The sequence below is a fragment of the Numida meleagris genome, chromosome 1 (assembly GCF_002078875.1).
Source record: "Numida meleagris isolate 19003 breed g44 Domestic line chromosome 1, NumMel1.0, whole genome shotgun sequence".
Lineage (NCBI taxonomy): Eukaryota > Metazoa > Chordata > Aves > Galliformes > Numididae > Numida > Numida meleagris.
Genome location: NC_034409.1, coordinates 47,164,093 through 47,184,605, shown reverse-complemented (window position 1 = coordinate 47,184,605; position 20,513 = coordinate 47,164,093). Strand labels below are relative to the sequence as shown.

Genomic DNA, 20,513 nt, shown 5'->3' with positions numbered 1-20,513 from the left:
TCTCCTGGGTGTAATAAAAGATACTATCTCCCCCTGCAAACTTTGCCTCATTTATATCCATAGATTATCACACCATAACAACAATGCCACTTTTCTGAATTGTGCCATTTCAAAAAAAACACGTTTTCAAAGAAAAATGCATAATCCCCTCTTCCATAAAAACCCATTTCCCTATGTGAAGAGGATACCCAGGCTCTGCCTGTATACTGAATTTTTTAGTGGATTCAGACATTAGGACAAAAGTGTAATTTACCCTAATGTGGAATGCTCTAGGAGTTAATCTTGACACAGGTCAAAACATGCTTCTTACAGTCTGCTGAAGGCTGATACAAGCCAGCCATTGGAAGCTACCTGCTTGTCTTTATGAACTGCATCAATCTAAGGCTCGTCAGTATGAACACAAACAAGTCTATGTTGTAGCAGACTTCTGTACTCATGGAAACTGCAGAGCTGAGTAATTTATAACAGCCAAATAGTCTGTCAAGTCTATACTCTTTAGGGCTAGATACCTTATTTAATAAGGAATCTTTTCAAATATTTTAATTTTTTAGTGATTTTAAATCAACCAATTGGCTAGTTTCTGGAAATAAAAGGAACTTCTGAGACCACAAAAGCATTACAGTCCTGTAATGATCAACAATGTCACAGACATGGTATTTCAATGTAAGACCAATTTAAAGTGAAGGATTGTGTAAAATTCAAAGATTGCCTTAAAGAGGGATTGTAGCAATCAATAGTTAAAGTACACTACATTCTGTAAATTTTGTACATGTGTATATACTAATTATACTCTTGCTAGGAGCCAGCATCATCACTGAAACAATTCAGGCTTTTCACTTTCCTTTGGTATAAACAGTTTTGCTATAGGTCAGGGTTTGCTGTAAGCTGCTCCACTGTATAATGAACAAAGCCAGAGGGGTTGGCTGAGCAGTTTAAGAATCAGCTTTGAAACATCCAGACACCCTGGAAACAAAGGTTTAAATCCCAGCAGGGTTGACTCAACCCTTCCACTTTTTGAGGTAGATAAATGGTATGCAGTCTGCTAGACTATCTATGGCCCTCTCTGATAAGGTGAGACCTGAAAAAGAGACATGTGATCTACTCTCTGTACACATTAAAAGGCTTATTGCCTTTTTCTTAAGTGAAAGTTTGTTTTAAATTCTTGGCCAATTTTTTTTCAGCTCCAAGAGTTGTGCAGTTCAATCTGTATCGCTTGTCTGACTGTTGCCTCCTGTTTTAAAGACAGAAATGCTCCAGTGAGATTGCCTGCACTTCAGCCTGATCCAAAGCCCATCAAAATTAAGGTCCTTCTAGTAACCTTTATATTGATTTTTTTGTGTGTGTGTGCAGCACCTTCCAAAACAACCTAGCATTCAGCCCACCTCCCCCAAACCCAAATATTATTACTGACAATCCCTGTGGCATAGTATATCAGAAGCACAAATGCACATGTAATAATGTATATCTACATCCTATCAGATATGCATCTGTGCACATACCTAACACAAAAATGAAATCAAACAAATGTGACTCAGACCTCTTAGCTACCTCAGCCCACTTGTGCCAGCCGTGCAGCACATTAGCACTCATCTCACAGCAATTTGTCCACAGAAATTTTACGAGATGAAAGTTTGGTGCATAAGAAGGATCTCAGGACACAGTGGTTCCCTTAGCAACCCCGCAGCCAGCTCCAGCAGCCCTGACCCAGCTACAAAGCCCTTAGCCAGCTGTGGAGACGAACTTAATGACAGCTGGCTGAAATTTGGGAGTGCTGATAAAGTGCCTTCTTATCTAGAAATCACCTTAGAGGAATATTATCTTTATTGACTTGCTTAAAAAAAAAAAACAGCCCACAAATGGCTGCTACAAATTAGTACATAATAATAAACAGTGATATCAATTTATTAGTGTGCCCTCCCTCTCCACCAGTAAAGCACCTGGGGCACTGAACAACAGAGTAAAAATAAACACGGTGTAATTAATTAACACTGATTGCAATCCCTCCCCTCTGGCCTATCTGAGATGCAGCTGCTGGGGCCCACTGGGCTCACCAGGCCTCAGCCTGCAGCTCCATGCCACCTCCCTGCCCTCCCACTGCCCATGTGGGCCTGGCCCTGTGTCTCAGAGCCAGTCCTCTATTTCTGTTATGTCCTGCCTCCCATCCCTAGCCTACACTTTGTGAAAAAGGCCACTTTTGTCTTTGTTGGAGGGGGAAGCAAGGAAATGTTTAGAGAATAGCATTATGGCCTGTGCAAATGTTGTGATGATTTCCCAGGTCTTTCTGGCCACAGTGCTAAAAGTAGGCATTGTCAAAAGTCTGACTTTTAATAACATATCCACATGGTACCTCCAGGCCTGAGCTGAGTCTCCCGTTTAACAACTGTGCCATCCAAGTTAGCAAAAATCAGCCATCTCTCTCCACAGAGTTTGCTGGCATTGGACTCTCTGCTTGGTCACAAGGAGCTGCCTTCCAGCGAACATTTAACCTGAGTTTTTTAAATCTCCTCCACTTCACACTAGAGCATGCTCATGGTCAAAGGTAATGTTTAGCTGGCAGGGATTGCAACACAGAACTTTTAGTTGTTTGTGTGCTCGTATGTTGAATGTAAGGGAGGTTCACAAGAGCTCTGTCACAGGATCCAAGAAAATGTTTTCTCTATAGGTAACTCATCAGCAAGATAATACCAAGATAAGAATAGTAAATTATTGCATGTCAGAAAACAAACAAAAAGGCCATTAGCATCTTTGCTCACCTTCTCCTACCCAGCCCCTGTCAACATATGCCCATATCTGCAATCCAGAATTAAAGAGCAAAATCCCCACTGAGGAGAATTGTGCCAGTGCACAAATGTATAAGAACGTGGTAATGGTTCCATGTCTTAAAAAAAAAACAAAAAAACAAAGGAAAGAAAAACTATGAAAATGTGTTATCTGTTATAATGGCTACCACATGCTGTAAACTGTTGCATGTTGCAACAAGGTTGAATGAAGCTTGCAGTTACCTCCATTACATTATTATTACTAAGACAGAACTATAACAAAATTTAAGTTCAGATGGGGATGGAACTCTTGGTTTCCAAGATAAAAGCTGCTCATACAAACAGAAAATCTGCATCTCAAAGGGAGATTTACCCTTTCACAGCTTGTGCTAAGCAATAAATTGTAAAAGTTGTGGATGAAAAATGAGCACTGTGGAGCCATGCAAGACTGTGGCTGGGGATGTGACAGTGTGTGAGTGACAGCAGACTCAGTATTCTGTCATGCTGGGGTACGCATGAACCTCCTCTTCACAGATTTGCATGTGACAGGGGCTGATTTTGGGGAAGACGAGTCATTTTAGGGCAAATACACTCAGTGTAAAATACCACTCATTCTAAGCCTTGATTCTACAGCTGTAGCTGTTCAGAAAGAGATATAAGTAGGTTTAGATTAAATGCTGATAAATACATAAATGATGCTTCCTCAACTCATGTTATTTAAAGTGATTTTTTTCTCAGATCACTCACCAGTTTCTAAAGCTAAAAGATATCCCTTTGAATCCTATTTTCACCTTGAGGCCAGCTGGGACAAAGTTTAGGCACAACTGAAACAGTTGCCTTGGATGTCTAACTGCTATTGGGTGAAAAATTACGGTTAGCTCTGGCTGCTGCAGATTTTTTTTTTTTTTTTTTTTTGCCAGCTTTTGGCTATACTTTCTGCCAGAAGAGATGGAGACGGATGTTTTCCCTTCCAGCTGGATGTGCCACTGCCCTGTAGTTGGGATCAGGTGAGGTGCTGGGGGTTTTTTCTAGGGGTGGGAGGAGAGGATTAGGTTCTCACTGTTGACTCTTTCCCCCTTTCCCACACTATTTGTGCAAGGGCACACATTCAAGAGGAGAAGAGAATAGACCCGTGCCATCATTCAGCACCACCAAAAATCTTCCTTAGTCTCTCCACACCTCCCCAAGCTGCTGAAACTTTCTATCCCTCTGCATTAGTCAGACCACTTCCCTCTCTCCCTTCTCCCCAGGCATTTGCCATTCCCAGTTCCTGATACATCTTTGCCCAGCTGTACAAGCCTTTCCCCACAATCCCTATGCTGCAACTGCGTTGTTCTTTTCACTTAGTGTTTGCACATTCCTGCCTATATATTGGACATAAGCCTTCCAGGCTTCTAAGCAAATTGCTCCTTTTTGGCCTACCTGTGTGTAACCCCAACCTCCCTGAATCATGCCAGCCTTCCTCAGCACCGTCATTGGCAGAAGAGCTGAGCCAGTGTCTTAGCTCTGCACATGCACTGGCATAGCTTCTGACAGCCCAAGCTCTTGCCATGAGGTTATGAGGAGCAAACTGGATTGTGATGCCAGCCATGTAGCAGTGGCAAAAGCTCTGGCCATGAAAGTCACAGCAATGAAAAATTTACTGTCTCAGTAGACAGGATGAGCACAGGCTTGTGAGAAGGGAAACAGGAGAGCAGACAGAAGAAATATGACAGCCCAACACAGAGGACTTCAGTAATGTCTTCGGAGCTAAACGTGCTAATGTGGACCTGCATCTCAAAAAGAACAGGTTATGGCTAGGGGACCATCACTCACAGAAAGCCGGGGTACCAAGATTTTATGGTCACCCATGTGATCCTTTAAAAGACTGAACTTAACCCTTAAAACACTTAGCTCAAATAAAAATAATTTAGGATGTTACAATGAAAAAACTTTAAGGCATATTAAATATCCATGGGGGGGTCCCCTTTGATTTTATAAGCTATGACTGTTGAAAATTTTACATTTTTAAAAACAAAGAGGGTGGTGTTGACTCCAGGGATATGTTGCCCTCTGAAGTAGATGAAAATGCTTACAGAACAGGTGAAGAAATATGTAGGATGGAAGAAAGGACCTTCTTGATAGCTCTCTAAATTAGGCATGATAGAAAAGATTTCAGAACGATATCTAATTTCTTCAGGAATGGTAAATGAAGAAAAAAAAAAGAAATGTGTCTGTCTCAGATATCCAAGTTTTGTGTTGTTTTGCTGATTAGAAATAGCCCAATTTGTTTTACAACATCATTTATTACTGTACCACAAGGTTCCAATAAACACTTTAATAAACATCACAACCCAAAAACTCACCATCCCCAGTTATGTCTCTATAAAAATTTATGGCAGCATCATTCTGCCAAGGCTCCTGACTGAAGAATTTAACTTAAATCGTTATTTACAATTTTTGGGTGTTTTTGGAACAATTGCCATGCAGCTGGCTAACATCACATCAGCCCCACACATCCATGGCAGCAGATATTCAGACATTAAAAAGCCATTTTGCACCTCCTGCCCCCCACAGCCTGGTGTGGAAAGGGATGAGCAGTGGAGCGGTTATAAGCTTGAGCCTGATCTCCAGCTCAAGCTGTTGGCTCTACCTTGGCACTGCCCTGCTGATTCCAGATGCAGATAGAAGGGTAGGTGAGTGACTTTTTCTAGACCATGGAAGCTGAATTCCAGTCCATTTCCCTTGGCTATTGTTTTCAGTGTATGGTTACACCTGCCTGATCTTTATGATTAAAACACTGATGAGAAAACTCTTGACTTGACATAACCTGACAAACTAATCCTATTCTTTCCTGCCAGTTCGTAGTTTCAGCTAGTAGTTTTGCATATTGAATACATCTTGAAACAGTGAGATTATTTTCTTATATATTGTAACAATACATAATGCTATCAAACTCTTAAAAATAAGCTCTAGTACAAAGGCCTTCAGCAGAGATAGACTCTGGGGATAAAAAAGCAGAACAGCTGGGATGGAGGAGCAACTACAGAAAGAATGAAAACTCAGAGATAGCTTCTTAGATGAATAAAATGACAGTGTATGCAACACAGATGTAAATAAAATTTAAAGACAGTTATCAGAGGCTAAACCAGCTGGAGTGAGCAACATAAAAATAGAAAATATGTGAACAGAGCACATAAGGAAAGAGATGAGGGGCAAGATCTCTTTTTGCATTCTGGTCTCTTCAGATGTTGGAGTGGTTCCCTCAGGAGACTGGCAGGATCAAAAAGCTGTCCTCCTACTTCTCACCACGGTCATCACCGTCCCCTGGGAAGCCCATGAGTGGTGGCCCAAGGGACCAGTGGGGTGAAGCACACCTTGCTCTTGGTCCTCTGGGACCAAGGCTGGACCTACCTGTGGCTCTGGGCTTGTTGAGAGCTGACACTGTTAGGAGAGCAACACATAAGGATGGGTACAAAATAAATTAAAGATGAGTAAAAATGAAAAAAAAGGGCCCGCTGCTGCTCAGAGCCCCTGCTTTTTTAACTTCTATTTTTATTCAATTGTAGTTGCGGCATGGAAAAATAAAACAAGAGGAAGGGATTCGATACACGCAAAGATAGTTCAGCTTAACAGTGGCAACAATCTGTCACATTCCCAATATTAATTGGCCATGTTTGTCTCCTCAGTTGAAAAAAGAATTTATCAGGAATGTTATTTATATAATGGATAGGTGGTTTTATACCTCTTTGTACAAAGAAAGCAATCTTGGCATAAATCAGCATTAAAGTATTTAAACAATAAGTTGTTAACTCATAAAACAGTAAGTCAGCTTCCAACACAAGCCAAAATCCGTCACTGTCAGATTCTGCTCACTTGGTAGGAGTCTCCAGGCAAATTCTCTCACATCTGTGCCTTAAAAATAGATTTATCTCAATGCGTGGGGGATTTAGCTCAGATTCCAATTGCAAAGAGGTCCATTTCCAGGCCATTTTTAGAGCAAAATGGTAGATGCACACAGGTGTGGGGTTTTTTTTACTTGTTTATTGGCTTGCCTTTTTTGTTTTTAAGGGAAGTGTCACTGTTTTATTTTTCATGGGTATTGCACCACAGAGACCAAAAGTATATGGGCTTCACCACTGTGCCTTCATTTGTAAGTTCTCCTATGGCTCAGTATACGACCGTTCTTTACTACATTGGCTTATGCGCTTTTTCCTTTTCAATTTTCTTAGCATTAGTTCCTACTGTACAGCTCAAGACTAAAAATAAAGGATAAAATGACAATAAAGGCTCCCAGGGAAAAACAAAAGGGAGGAAACATGAAAAGGACTTGAGAAGAAAAGGGTACAAAAGCACAAAGTACAAAGGAGCCTAGAGTTGAAAAGATTATAGAATTATGGAAAAAAAAGTGCTAATGTAATCTTAAAAAAAAAAAGAGAAATAATTCAAATGAAAAGCCATCAAAAGGAAGATAAGAAGGAGGAACATTTAAGAAAAAACTGAGATATTTTTAGACAGCCTGCTTAACCTGAGGGGACAGCCTTCAGGAAAGCCAGATGTAGTTTACTGAAATTATTATCCTAATAAAATGTGTAACAGAACACAGAGCACCATAACAACACTTTTAATGGCAAACACAAAACCATGTTCTCCCTCTCCTTTCATAACGCCTTTATTCTGAATAGATCATGAGCACAGCTTTCACACCAGATGCTGGCATTCCCAGTTTGTTAATTCTCTGGGGAAATAATGTCCGCATGGCTTGTCTTTATTTTCCTATAATGGACATTGAAAATGTGAAAATCCCCACCTAAAAAAGGTGCTTATTATTTTGGGACCTGCCGTCACCAAAGGGTAACCTGCTCTGAACCAGCAAGCCCCAATGGGTGAACTAGTGACTTAAAACCTGGTGATTTTGGCCAAAAGGAGACATGCAGGCAGCCCTGCCAGCTGCTTATAATAGGGAGGGAGCTGACAAATAGTGGCCTCTTGGCAGGAGAGGGTCCCATCTCCGTGCCTGCTGGTACCCCAGGGGGTGAAGGCATCTCAGTGCTGGGCAGGCAGGCATGTGGCAGGTACAGAGAGTTCCCTAAGTCTTTGTGCCTGGGCAGAGAGATGGGGATGTGGCCCTGCAGAGTGGGAACAGTGTGCCAAGCTCTGCCTGCCCCTTCCGGTCGTTGCACCCAACAGCGTTAATTACTTATGTGGTGCTCTTAGCAGGGTTAAAATCAAATGGCCACTCTGGTCAGTTCAGCTAGCTAAAATGCAGTCATTAATTTTCTACGTAATCTCTTGTTACATTTAGAGCTAAAAACTCTTTTTTTTTCTCATTCCAAGCCTTATTTACAGCAATATCTACCTTTCCTAAAAGTATCACGTTTTGATTGGAAATAATGTTTCTTCTCATTTCTGAAATAACCTGCTCTGAAACATCTACAAAAAAAAAAAGTGTTAAGCTTGTGTTTAAATGATACTAATGTAAAAGGATAAAAGAGTGAGGATTCTCACTGGTAAAGACAGTCTTCGTCTCCCATTTCATTTCTCTGGTGCCAGGTACAAGTTAGTTGAAAAGGCAGTTAGATACGTAAGCAAAAGAAGCATCCATCAAAGACTATTACGTACAAAGGCACAAAATTATTCTTTGTCTTAGAAAACCAGTAAGTTAAGTGCCTGGGACTACTGGAAACTGAAATACCACTTAGTTTGCTTTTATTCTTGTGTTTGACCATATGGAGCTGATCTAGATGCACCACTGGAGACAGCTTGGCCATTTTTATGTTATAAAACCAAAGCACAAAGTACCAAAAAAACATTTCAAATATATGTGTCATGCGGATTTCTTTGGTATGAATTGCATCAGAAACCAAGAACCAGATTGTCACTGTTTGACACACCATCAATGGGACTGACTGTGGAGTCCATGTTTTACCCTGCAATACACAGCACTGCCTAGGCTGGGAAAAATATGGGCAATGGTGAAATGGAGAAACTCTTCATCAAGTCTAAATCTACCATGGCTGACCTAATCATTCCTGGGATGGGGATAAGGGAGGGGAAGCAAGATTGAACCTAGACAGCAGGACCATTGCCAAGTTGTCTTTGACATTTCTCACCTGCAAACCCCGGTCAGTACTGCACCTGCCTGCGCAGCCAAGAGTAGGCACGAAACTTCATTTCTGCCCATGGTCTGATGTGGAAGGTAGGCTGTCTCCGTGCCGAACCTAAGTGAGTAAGTCCCAAGAATGCCCTTACTCCCTTACAGGGATGGCCTCAAGTGTCTGACCTTGCCTTGGTTCCCTTCTCATTGCCCCAAACAAAGTAAAAAGCATTTGGACCAGCATTTGCTAAGTCCAAAGGGATCTCACTGCAGTAGGAATTCCTTCATCTATATAGCTAGTTTTAATTAATTGTTTCACATTTTTATATTCATAGCATGTATGTTGAGGAAATGCAAGAGATAAGGAAGCAAGGCTAGAATAGGTGGAGCACGAATCTATCTTCCAGAGGCAGAATGGCCCTCATAACCATTTCATTTGTTTACTGAGCTTCCCTGGTTTATCACATTTAGGCTCAGCTTACCAGGAAAAGCAGTCTGTCATGTGTGGTTCACGTGACCAAGATGTGCAGTCAGACTGGAGCAGTAATGAAGACAAATCACACAAGAACATTTTGCACGGCCCATGAGTTGATGCATATTTGAATAACATAGCTTATCAAATCTGCTTGAGAAAATCAGAGGTGGTTTGTGAAATGCTCAGGAATAGAAAAATATTCTGCTGGAAAAAACTTGTTGCTGATCGCAGAAAGATCTTGTTAAGCTATTCTGCAATAAGTGGACCAAACATGATGGAGAAGGCAATTTCTCCAAGGAAGAGCTGCCTTTCAGTAGCACAGAAAAGTATCACAGAATGGATGCAATGAGAAAGTGTTGGCTGGTCTATCCATTCAGGCCTCCGAGTCTAGGACTCCGCCTAGACATGTGAGCCTATTAATGAAGGACTGCAGCTCCCTCAGTTAAAAATCTAGTTCTGTCTAATGGTATTAGTACAATGAACCTGTGGAAATGAAAATACATGAAGCATTTTCCAAATGTTCATGCATATGGTTAATCTTGACTTAAAAGCTGAGTGCATTGCTATGACCTTTCTGTTCCCCACCCACTCCCTTTCCCCAAGGGAAGCAACTCATGTTCCCAGTGCTTTTGCACCTTCATTTGAACACATCTTAATGTTCACTCCATTCCTCTTTAACAGCATATTCTCGTTTATATAAGAAGTCTGAAAGTAAACTCCCCTGTGAAGGATGGTGTCAGTATTCCCCTCCACAACCTTCTTGTCTTTAAACAGTAAAATTGTTGACACATGGCTCAGAATATGAATATTTGATCAAAATGAACCTTCAGTGATTCCAGAATTTTTACGTCCCCAAGCGTCTTTTTGGCAGATGGCCAGTAATCATCTACATTTTTTTCCATTTGGATCCACCTTGTTTCAGGTTTAATGCCCTTAGAATAGAACAACCATTATGGAAATTAGTTAGCAGCTGCTGTACATCAATGTTTAGAAAATTAATATTACCCACATTACACAGCACAGAAGCTGAATTTTAATGAAGCGTGGAAACTATAAGCAAATTGACCTTTAACCTCATCAGAGAAATAGTCAAACACAACTTTGTCTGAGAAAACTTATAATTTTCAACAGAATTCTCTGGACATGATAACAGAAATATAGTTTTTATCATTATAATAAAAGGAATGAAATGCTTCATCAGATTACAGAAGACTGAAGAATCTAAACTATTAGTTTTCTTGCAGCTAAGCTTTAGAAATATTTTCTCTTGGACATATAACAATGGAAATTACAATGCTTGTAATAATGGCCCTAACACATGAAGAGAAGTGATGAAATATATGCTGGGAGGAAAACTGACCTAAGCAGTCAGCTGAGGTTTTTGCTGGCTTAGGAGCTGCTCCCAGCCCACACTGAGAAGGCAACAGCACCAGTCCCTTGCTGCTTTTTGGCTGCCGGCTTCTTTGCTTTGCTATTCTTCATCGCTGTTTTCTTTTCCTTTTTATTAAACTGTCCAAAATGTTCAATTCTGACCTCTTTAATTTGAATAGTGTATCTTCTGTTATATTTTTAGACAGTTAAAACTGTATCATAGAAATAACAGAAGGTGTAAATTTATTATCCTCAAGCAATGTATCATGGACATTTTAATTTCAACTAGAAGCATTTGGTTAATGTATTTTCCTCTTCCTTTTTAAAAAATAATAATTTGAAAAATCCACTTAGGAAAACTTGCAGGGTGTCATTCTGCACAGACTTTCTAAAGCAATTTTGTAGCCTTATTAAAACACCCTCCTAGTGTGTGTTTCTGTGTATGTTTGTGAAGGGCTAGGCTTTTTGTAAACATGCGTCAAGACTGCCAGTATAAATTTACCTTGAACGTACACCCATTGTATAAATGGCAGCTAGTACAAGAAAGTCCTCTGATGGAAAATTATGCACAGTTTCTAACAGAGCCGTTTACTGGTGTTCAAAGTTAGATGAACAAGTCTGAATGCTATAGCGGCCACATTAGTTTTAATTCACATTTAGTTTTAATTCACATTTAGCTGGCAATAAAACGGCTCTAAAACTCTCAAAAATTAGTAGATTTAAAAAAAAAAGTCAACCGGAGGACATTACAAGACTCAAATAACTGTAAAATAAACCGACTCACCTGGCTGCAGCATGAATCCAGCAAAAGGATTAAAATTAACAGGACTTTGGAGGAAGGAGAAATTCTACTTCTCATTTCCTTCAGACACAATGCAGATTAGAAAACTGCAACAGAACAGAATGGGCAATAAAATTACTTAAAGGTCATCACACGTTGTAATAAACTGTAACCTAATTTATTCTTTTAATGCTGACATGAATCTGCTGAAACCAGAAAAGCAGGTAACTTTTTCAATTAATGTCAAAATCTCCCATTTTATTTTATAGGTTGTTTTACCCATTCTAAGTTAAAATGATGCTATATTACGGCATCATTTTATGAGCCCAAAGAGACATTTTGACATTTACCATAATCTCCGAGAAAGTCAGAAGCGAAACGGTTACGAAAGATGTACTGAATAAAACACACCAAAACAAAATGTAAGAAACATTACTTTATAAATAGGAGAGGTGATTAAAGTATTGTTTTTTCCCACTTCAAATGCAGGGGCTGTATTTACCCCCGCCTTCTTAATACTCTCCGACACTGTCTTTGAAATAAAAGACAAGCATCTTGCAAGAGAGACCTTTTAAAAGCAATAAAAATCCTTCCTCAGCCTTCATTTTTGTCTCATTATTTTACCTGCAACCATCTGACAACAGTTTAATGCAGGGGTATTATGGATTTAAACTGCAGTTTACAGACAGCCTCTGTTCCTTCCCAGAGCACCGCAAGGGAAGAGATGAGACAGAATGACTTGTATTGTCACACCTGAGGAGCCAGCTCCCCCCAGCCCTCTCTGCAGCCAGGTGCTTGAGTGGCCCTGGTTTCCTCCTCTTGCCTTCTAAAGTGCATTGCCTGTCCTGTCAGAGAGCTGAGGAGGCTGTAACTCTGGGACAGCACTCTCTGCTGGAGGCAGAGTTTGGAGGAGCAAGCAAATAGCCACAGCTGTGGCCTGGTACAGCCCAGCACCCTGAGCTAAGCCCAGTGGGACAGTGCTGTTTGTGGAGCTTCATCTCCTCAAAAAGGAGGATAAGGGAGGCTGTATTTCATTAACTGTTAATTGCTAAGTGCTGGCATGGTGTCGGGGTCTCTTTATTTTATCAGCAGCTGCTTCCAGGGATGTGGTAGCAGTTCAGAGTTGACTACTAGTAAACTTGACTCTTGGCTGCTAATGGAGATGATGCGTTTAAGATGCAGGATGTTTGTGTGGAAGCAGTAAAGCAGAAGGGTGCGTGGAGAGGTGCAAGTTAAGTTAAGTTCATGTTTCCTGTGGGACTACAGATGTCAGCATCTGTTTTCTGTTATGCTCGGGGCCACCAAGTGTGTCCAAATGGTTCTGCTCAAGGCTTGAACTTTCCCTGCTGTGGGAGTGGGAAGTTCTGGGAGAGGTGCAGGTAGTGGTGGGCACAGCCCGGCCCTGGGGCTGGAGCCAGTTTCTTTTCTGGGGCTCAATGGTGCTAAGTTCTTGCACAGAAAAGAAGCAGGCTGAGGGAATGCCATCACACCTTCAAGATTTGAGGTGTGAACTTAAGTCAGTCAGGCAGAAAGAAATGCCTCAACTACTCTCTAGCATCACAGGAAGGATATTTGGCCACTCAGTGATGGAAGCAGGACAAGGTGGAGAGCCATTGTCTCCCCATGCTGTCTGCGTTTCCTTTGGGGTTTGGCATGGTGAGAGAACCCAGTCCATGATATACCACTCAGGTGGCAGGCTGGCATGGAGCAACTTGTCAAGCTGTCAGCAGCAATTTTCTTGGGGGATTTAGACACTGCCAAGCAATAGAGAGTGTGGTAAAACCTACATTTTAGACCAAGAAAATTTCAGCTGCAGCGAATTACCTGTGGCTACCTTATAAACCTCAGGTATTTTCTGCTCTGGTGGTGCTTTCTAGAAAGCCATGAAAATACATAGCTGGAACAAAAGAAGAGGAAAAAAAAGAAGAAAGGAAAAGAACAGGAAGGTATGGGCTTTGCACAGCAAAAGGTAGATGTTAGACGATAGGGCACATAATTTGAGGTATAAGGCTGGAATCCCCATTGATCTAATGAGCCTCACAAGCTGCTTTCTCCCTGTGTGTTAAATCACCAGATCCCTTCCCTGGTACACCTTGTAATATACCACCAGCCAGTTTTCATCCTGAATGATACATTGCAAAATCTTCAGTAGGCCTCATTAGCAAGGAGTTTCCTAGCATTCACAGCCATGTGTTGGATTTAACTTGTATCTTACAGGCACGTTTTTCATGTCTTTGTTATGACTACAATGGCAATTTTGAAAGATTATACCAACTCCAAATGACTGCAGCTTTCTAACTGCTCCCAGGAAGGGGACAGCAGTCACACTGTTTGAGGTCAGTCAGGAGACAGGGTTTTCTGTTCTTCTGGGTTAATCAGAAGGCAGAATCTTAAGTGCTGATTTTATAAAGAACTCGGTGTCCAGTTTTCCTCCAGCCCCAGTGCTGAACCGTCTGATCAATACTAAACCCAATTTATAATGATGGCCCCTGTGAAGCTTGCAAATGTTATGTCAACATATCTTAATAGCCCTGGCTTCCTTAGCAGCCTTGTTAGCTGCAACCTTGTCTGCTTCTGCTGCTCTCCTAACTACTTCCACCTACAGAGCCCCATCTCTAATGATGTTGACCACTTCTCCCATCTTTCTTGCTCTGTTCTACCAGCAGAGGCTTCCACGCTGTTGGTTCCTGTCGCCTGGTAGCTCTCCAACAAGCACAAGGAAGAAGAGGGAAGAAAACAAAATTAATTCCCCTGTTGATTCTCCCCCTCCCCGCAACTGATGAACCAAAGAAGGAAATAATTGCTACTCTCTTTTAATAATGGCACGTTTACAGAAATTTCCATAAAGATGATTCAGAAAGGAATGCATGGATTTCTTCTCCGTGGGGCGTCCAAAACGGTTTGCATTGTTCCATAATGTTATGTTATTAGTTCTTCATCTAATTTATATTTGCATTTCCCTGTCTCCAGGGCAAATTTTTACAACTCACTTGCAAAGTACTAAATGGAGAAGTGCTGCAGTGCTAAAGAATTGCATTTTCTAGCAAGCCTTCAAGCCATCCATTAATTGCCAAGAGGCCAAACGTGAAAGGTGTTGAAGGACTCCAAGAAACAGTTTTCTCCATCCTCATGTGGAGCGGAAAGCACACAGCACTGCAGGAAGTTGGGACTACATGGAAAAATGGTTGTTCATTATATATGTCATAGGATGGAAACTATAAATATAGCCACTCTGTGCCTGTAGCCTGTATTCATTATAAACAGGAGGGGTTGTCTACCTGCTTGTCACTGGAAGAGAAGTTGAGTTGAACAGAGGCAGACAAATGATGAGCGACAGCTGGAGAATCACTGTCTTTCTGAGGTGTTTCATCACCAGAACAAGTGCCATATCCACATGTGTGGCACAATAGTTTAGGCAAACGAGGTTTTACTAATTGGATACTTACAAACACATAAAGAGAGTTTCAACAGGGTTTCTCCTGCCAGTTATTGTGTAGGCAGAGTCTGTACCCAATGGAACAATAGAGGTGAAGTCAGGAAATAATGTTAGTGCTATTAATAAATTATTCTGATGTAGCAGTAATTTGCTATTGCTTTGGGAAACTGACTCACTCAAAAGTTACATGAGACATGAGTGGAGGACAGAAGGAGGAGGACACATCTCCTGAGTCTCAGTCCCATTCTTCCACTGAAAGTTTCTTGCCTTTCCATGGCAACCCACATGGATTCATATTTCAGAGAATGAGTATGTGGTATTTCAAGAATTTGCCCAGCATCTTGTGTCAAGCTAATTTGATTCTAGCAACACACACTGCAGATATTCCTGAACAGTCACCAAGGAACAATGGCTACCCTTTTCTTCCAAAAAAGAGCTAGAGCTTCACAGACTACGGAGAAAATGTGTTAAAAGTCACTAGGTCTGGAAGAGAAAGAAGTGTAATTTAAACATTTTTGTTCCAAAAATCTGATTAAAAGACAAGAAAGAAAGAGGCTGCTTTCTAGCCTTTCCAGGCAACAGAAAATTATGACGATTTCTGATGCCATGGCTGCTTTGTTTTCTAATGAGGGAATATTATGGTTCAATTAAAACAGGATAAGCATATTCCACCTGCTTTTTAATGTCAGTAACTCTGGGCTGCAGCAAACTCTATCCACAGAACAGGGAAGGCGCACCTGCTCAAACACTGTGTCATAATTTGGCCAAAAATCTGTATGGGTGAACCTCAAATTTTTTTTCATAAAATGAGTCTGCATATTTCACTGGGTAGTAACGTTTCAGATATGTTCGCAAAGCAGAGAAGTGTAATATTTTAAGTCTTAACCATGTGTTTCAGTGAGTCATGCCTTACGCTCCAATATTTTTCAAAACTCTTAATGAATTCATGGTAAAAAGTAAGAATTATATACACTTTTTTTTTTTTTTTTTTCTCAGCAGGGATTCAAAGAATCTGTCCACCTGTTCAAAACAGGAGATGAGCCAAAATTTCATGTTGGAGTGACAATTACCCCTGACAGAGAAAGATTTTTCCACCTCCCTTTTTGTTGGCCCCCTCTGGAGTGAAGGTGTAGTCCACGAAACTACTCTTCTGCACCCCCCAAAATACAGCAAACATAGTTTGCAAACATTACATCAAGTTAAAAACAGCAACAAGAACAAAAACTAATTTATGCTTCAGCAGCAGGTTGGGTTGAAGGGGAAGAAACGCAGACAGTTTTGTTTATGAATATTGTATAAGCTCTAACATGTAATGAAAGTTGTATTTTAAAAATGCTGGTCAAGAGAATGTCCCACTCCATAACCATTCAGACTCCAAAAATAATGAGTGTGGCTTTCACAATGGTAAAGAACTACATCTATCTCAGGACCAGCATCTCCCACTCCCTTTGTTTGCTCCTCCATAGATCCATCTCTCTCTGTTCCTCTGGCTTTGGTAGTCAGCAAGCAATTTTCTCTTTGGCAGGAGGCATTCTGTGAGGCAATGATAAACACCTCCCCACTCACATCACTGAGACTCTTCATAAGGAAGAAAAACCTTATACACAGTCCTCACAAAGCCTTTTTCTATACACTGGGATCCTAAGGGCAATGCCAGTGGATGAAGACTATAAACATCCTCTAGTGTTTAAGAACAAGTACTTGTGATAAGAATTTAATAACTAGGCCATGTTTTCAAGAGACAGACCAGAAACTAACAGTAAAACATGGAAACTGACCTTCAGCTCAACATATACAGTTCCTGCAAGCTGAGTGCCTGCAGGCTGTGACTATGACCTTCAGGAGACCCAAAGTCTGGCTCTGTATGAAGAGTGCCTGAAGGAATCCCTGAAGATGATGCCCATTGCAAGAAAGAGCATGATGTGCATTTTTTTCTGAACATGTGTGTCTGCATGTTCTTTGAGGCCACTCCTTTCTGAAATATTTGGTTCAAGTACAGTCCCACAGCTCTTCCTCGGAAAATCCCTCGCCAAAGTCTATGGATTCTGCTTGAATAATAAAACAGCCATCACACAAAGACATTTTTACTGGCTGAGTCATGTGTGGTGGACTCCTGTGCTCCCTGTCTGCCCCAGTGCACTACCCACTTCAGCAACATTTAGGGGTATCTTGAGCTGACGCTGCATTCAGAGGGAGGAAAATCCACTGACGCGATACTTCCAGCAGCACAGGAGCAAGCAGCTGCCAGGCTGCGGCTGACCACGGTGACAGACATCTGGGTGGCTTCAGATAGGTCAGATCAGCATTTGTTATAGGCAATCTGCCCTAACAGTGCCTGACTTTTCACACAGGTTAGACAGGGTTAGCAAACATTTGGAAACGAACCCCCTACAAATCCTAGTCTAGACAAAGCCAGGGAGAGGGAAGAGGTGTTTGAACTGGATCTGGAGGATTTGGCAGGCAGTAAAACCACTTCTTCCCTGTTTGTAGCAAACTCAGTTAAAAATAGGATAAGGTTCAGAAGGCTCAGATCTGCCCTTCAAAAAAATCCAGATAATTGAAGAGTTTCTCTCACTGACACGTTTTTATTTCTGTTGTCAAAAGGAAAGAAAAACTAATAATGCTGGGGTTTAATAACAGAATATCCCCTGACATACGGAAGGTACTTTGATTTTGATTGGGAGTATACAAGGTAGGCTGCTGTTAACCTGTGCTTAGTAAATAGTGCACGGTAAAATCATAACCGAAGGACTGAGGTACAAATCAGATACGCCACAAATATAAAAAGGGGAGAGCGATGACAACTTTCATTTCTCTTTCACCCTGTGGGGATCAAAGAACAATAATAAGTAAATAGGTTTGCAGCTGCCCACAGATGAGAGTTTTTTGCTCACCAACAGACCTGATATGTTTAAGATCAGGGATTTTTAATGATCAGATCTGGTCCATATTTCAGCCTTATCATCTCAGCAGAAGTTTGAGGTTACCTTATAAAACACCGACAAGAACAGAACCAGTGAAATAGTCACTCAGGATCTGATTTTCTGCCTGGAATCCTTATTGTTGGTGGTACCAACAAGATGGATACCCATCTTAAAGTGGCAGCTTGGTGTTATAAATAACCATTCCCTGTGAGACTTTTGAGAGATATGCATTCAGTTTACTGAAAAAAAAAAACACACCGTATTTTTCTTTCTGTCACCAGAGCAGAGGCAATATAGCTACACATGAACATACTGCATTCTGTCTCAAACAGTTCCCTGGAGAATTTCCAGTTAAGTTCTTATTCTACAATTTTTATAGTCAGCTATGATACATAAAATACAGAAATAACATTGTTTAACTTGAAGCTACCAGGCTGAATCTCCACTCTTGATCAAAGACTCTTGAATTGACTTTAGAACGGAGTGAATTTCATATGGAATTTATAGTGCAGAAATATGTAGGGTATGTTTGGATGTCATTTTTATAAGGACACTTCTTATGGTAACTGAAGCTGCTATAAACTGGATTATGGAATATGAAACTCCTTAAGGTTTATGGTGGAATTTGTGACTGCTGAAATGAAGACAAATAATTTGAGATAACAGGTGTGTCAGCAGCATTGAGGGTAAGTATGATCCATTCTGATGCAAAATTCAAATATAGAATTCTATGAAAATATTAGAATTCCGTTGGAGATGTATAAGTACTGATTTTGTATTAATTCATACATACTTGCCTCTTTGTTGCTGAATAGACTGTATTGCAATATAGAGCTTCTAGTACTGCTATTCTTTTAGCAACAATATGTTTGTGTAATTTCATAGATATTACACCAACAAAGACCTTGGACATGAAAATATGTACTATGCCCAGATTTCACAGAATCTGTTTCTGCATTTCACTCTCCTGAGTTTGTTCATTAGACCAGTAATTACTTACAAGAGCATAGCTTGCTTTTTTCAGTCCTAAAACATGCTGCTCTGCTCTAATTAGGTTATTTGAATCTAGCACATTGTGTAAATAATTCAAACATATCTGATTTGTGAAAACATCCAAATGCCCTGTAGAAGTCATTTCATAGAAAGCACAGATTGCAATACCAATTTTTAGATCTTGGTCACTTCTGAAGCAGTGAGTCTGCAACAGGGACTGCTGCTGCACTGGGAGCCTTCGGGGCCAAGATGTGTCCTGGTGGCCCATGCAGCAATCCAGCAACTGAATATTGGTATGGTTCAAACAATCTTTCAATCCGAATGCAAACTTCATGTCTGTCTCTAACCAGTACTGAAGGGAAAAGGATGTGTTTGTCAATAGAAAAGCTTGACTGAGGTTCTTCTAAGGGCTACAAGATGCAAGGTGGATATAAAGGAGAGAAACAAACCTTGGATGCTTGGAGAGGTGAGGTCAAGGCAAATGTCTGCTGAATACTAAGTAGGAAAATGGGTACTGCATTTAGTTACCACTGGAACAGGTATTCTTGAAATAAAATGGAGCAAGATTGAGTGATAGGAAACAGTGCTTTTGAATGGAAGCTCTAACATTTTCTCTTTTTTTTTTTTCTTTTTTTACCCTCACAGAACCAGTGGACCAGGCCAGGCCAGCAGTGTGCCACCAGCTAATCTGGAAAATCCAAGGCATAAAATTGATAATTTCTGTGTCCCATTTAATTTTTGTCTTCTCTAATAAAAAGGTGCTAACAAATGCAGACTACAGTAGTGCCCATTTCTGGCACTAAAATATTCACAGAAAAACAACAATTTATTATTATAATCAAACCAGTCTATAGCTTAAAACCCAAACTTGAATGCCACAAGCTCATGAACCAGCAAAGCTTCAAAGGAAGAGTCAGGCACACAATTACTCTCTTCAGTGTTAATGGGACTACCCATGCACTTCCAGCTATATGTGTTTAAGTGAGTGCATCGGTGGATCAGGACTTCATAGGGAACCACACAGAGCAGATCTCCACGTGCAGCCATGGAGGAGCCCATGGTGCAGCAATGGATGAGGCCTGGAGGGGCCACAGCCCATGGGGAGACCCTTCAGGAGCAGCCGAGGCCAGAGCTGCAGCCTGTGGGGAGAAGCACACGGTGGGGCAGGAGGGCTGGGGGAGCTGCTGCCTGTGGGGACCTGTGTGGGGCAGTGTCTGAAGGGTGGGCCCCATGGTATGGAGCCATGTTGGGGCAGTGCTTGGAGAGCATCAGCCTGTGGGAAGGCCATGCAGGATCAGCCCAGAAAGGCTGGCATTGTGGGAGGGACCCTGCACTGAGACGGCTTTGCTCATTATGATAACTGGTGAGTAATCTCACGTGTCTCAACAAACGAGCCTTTCTTCAGATACACTGATCATAATGGAAAGAGAAATATAATAGCTTCAGATAATTTATGAAAATGTTTTGAAAGCTTGATGGAAGCACTTAAATTAAAAGTGCTACTCTGTTTTTCATTCAGCATATCTTCATTAGTTAGATATGTCTAAGCCTCTACCTTAGGAATGTTTTGTAGTCATGTCTTCTGAGACCAAACTTGTACACCACAGAGTTGGCACTGATGGCTTTTAGCTGGTGAGGATAGCAACAGAAAACTTTGTAGTAAGCGTGTGCGAGTGTGTGCATGTGCTTTATGTTTAG

General features: G+C 41.1%; 1 long non-coding RNA gene across 3 annotated transcripts; it reads left to right on the top strand.

Annotated features, from left to right (window-relative positions):
- LOC110400570 lies at positions 1,910–19,570 on the top strand. 3 transcript variants are annotated; one of them, XR_002439958.1, is made up of 3 exons: positions 1,910–2,539; positions 3,680–3,766; positions 19,461–19,570. It is a non-coding gene; the product is annotated as an uncharacterized LOC110400570 (long non-coding RNA). The 3 variants fall into 3 exon arrangements; XR_002439971.1 differs by lacking the exon at positions 19,461–19,570 and adding an exon at positions 4,414–5,915; XR_002439951.1 differs by lacking the exon at positions 19,461–19,570 and adding an exon at positions 4,411–5,915.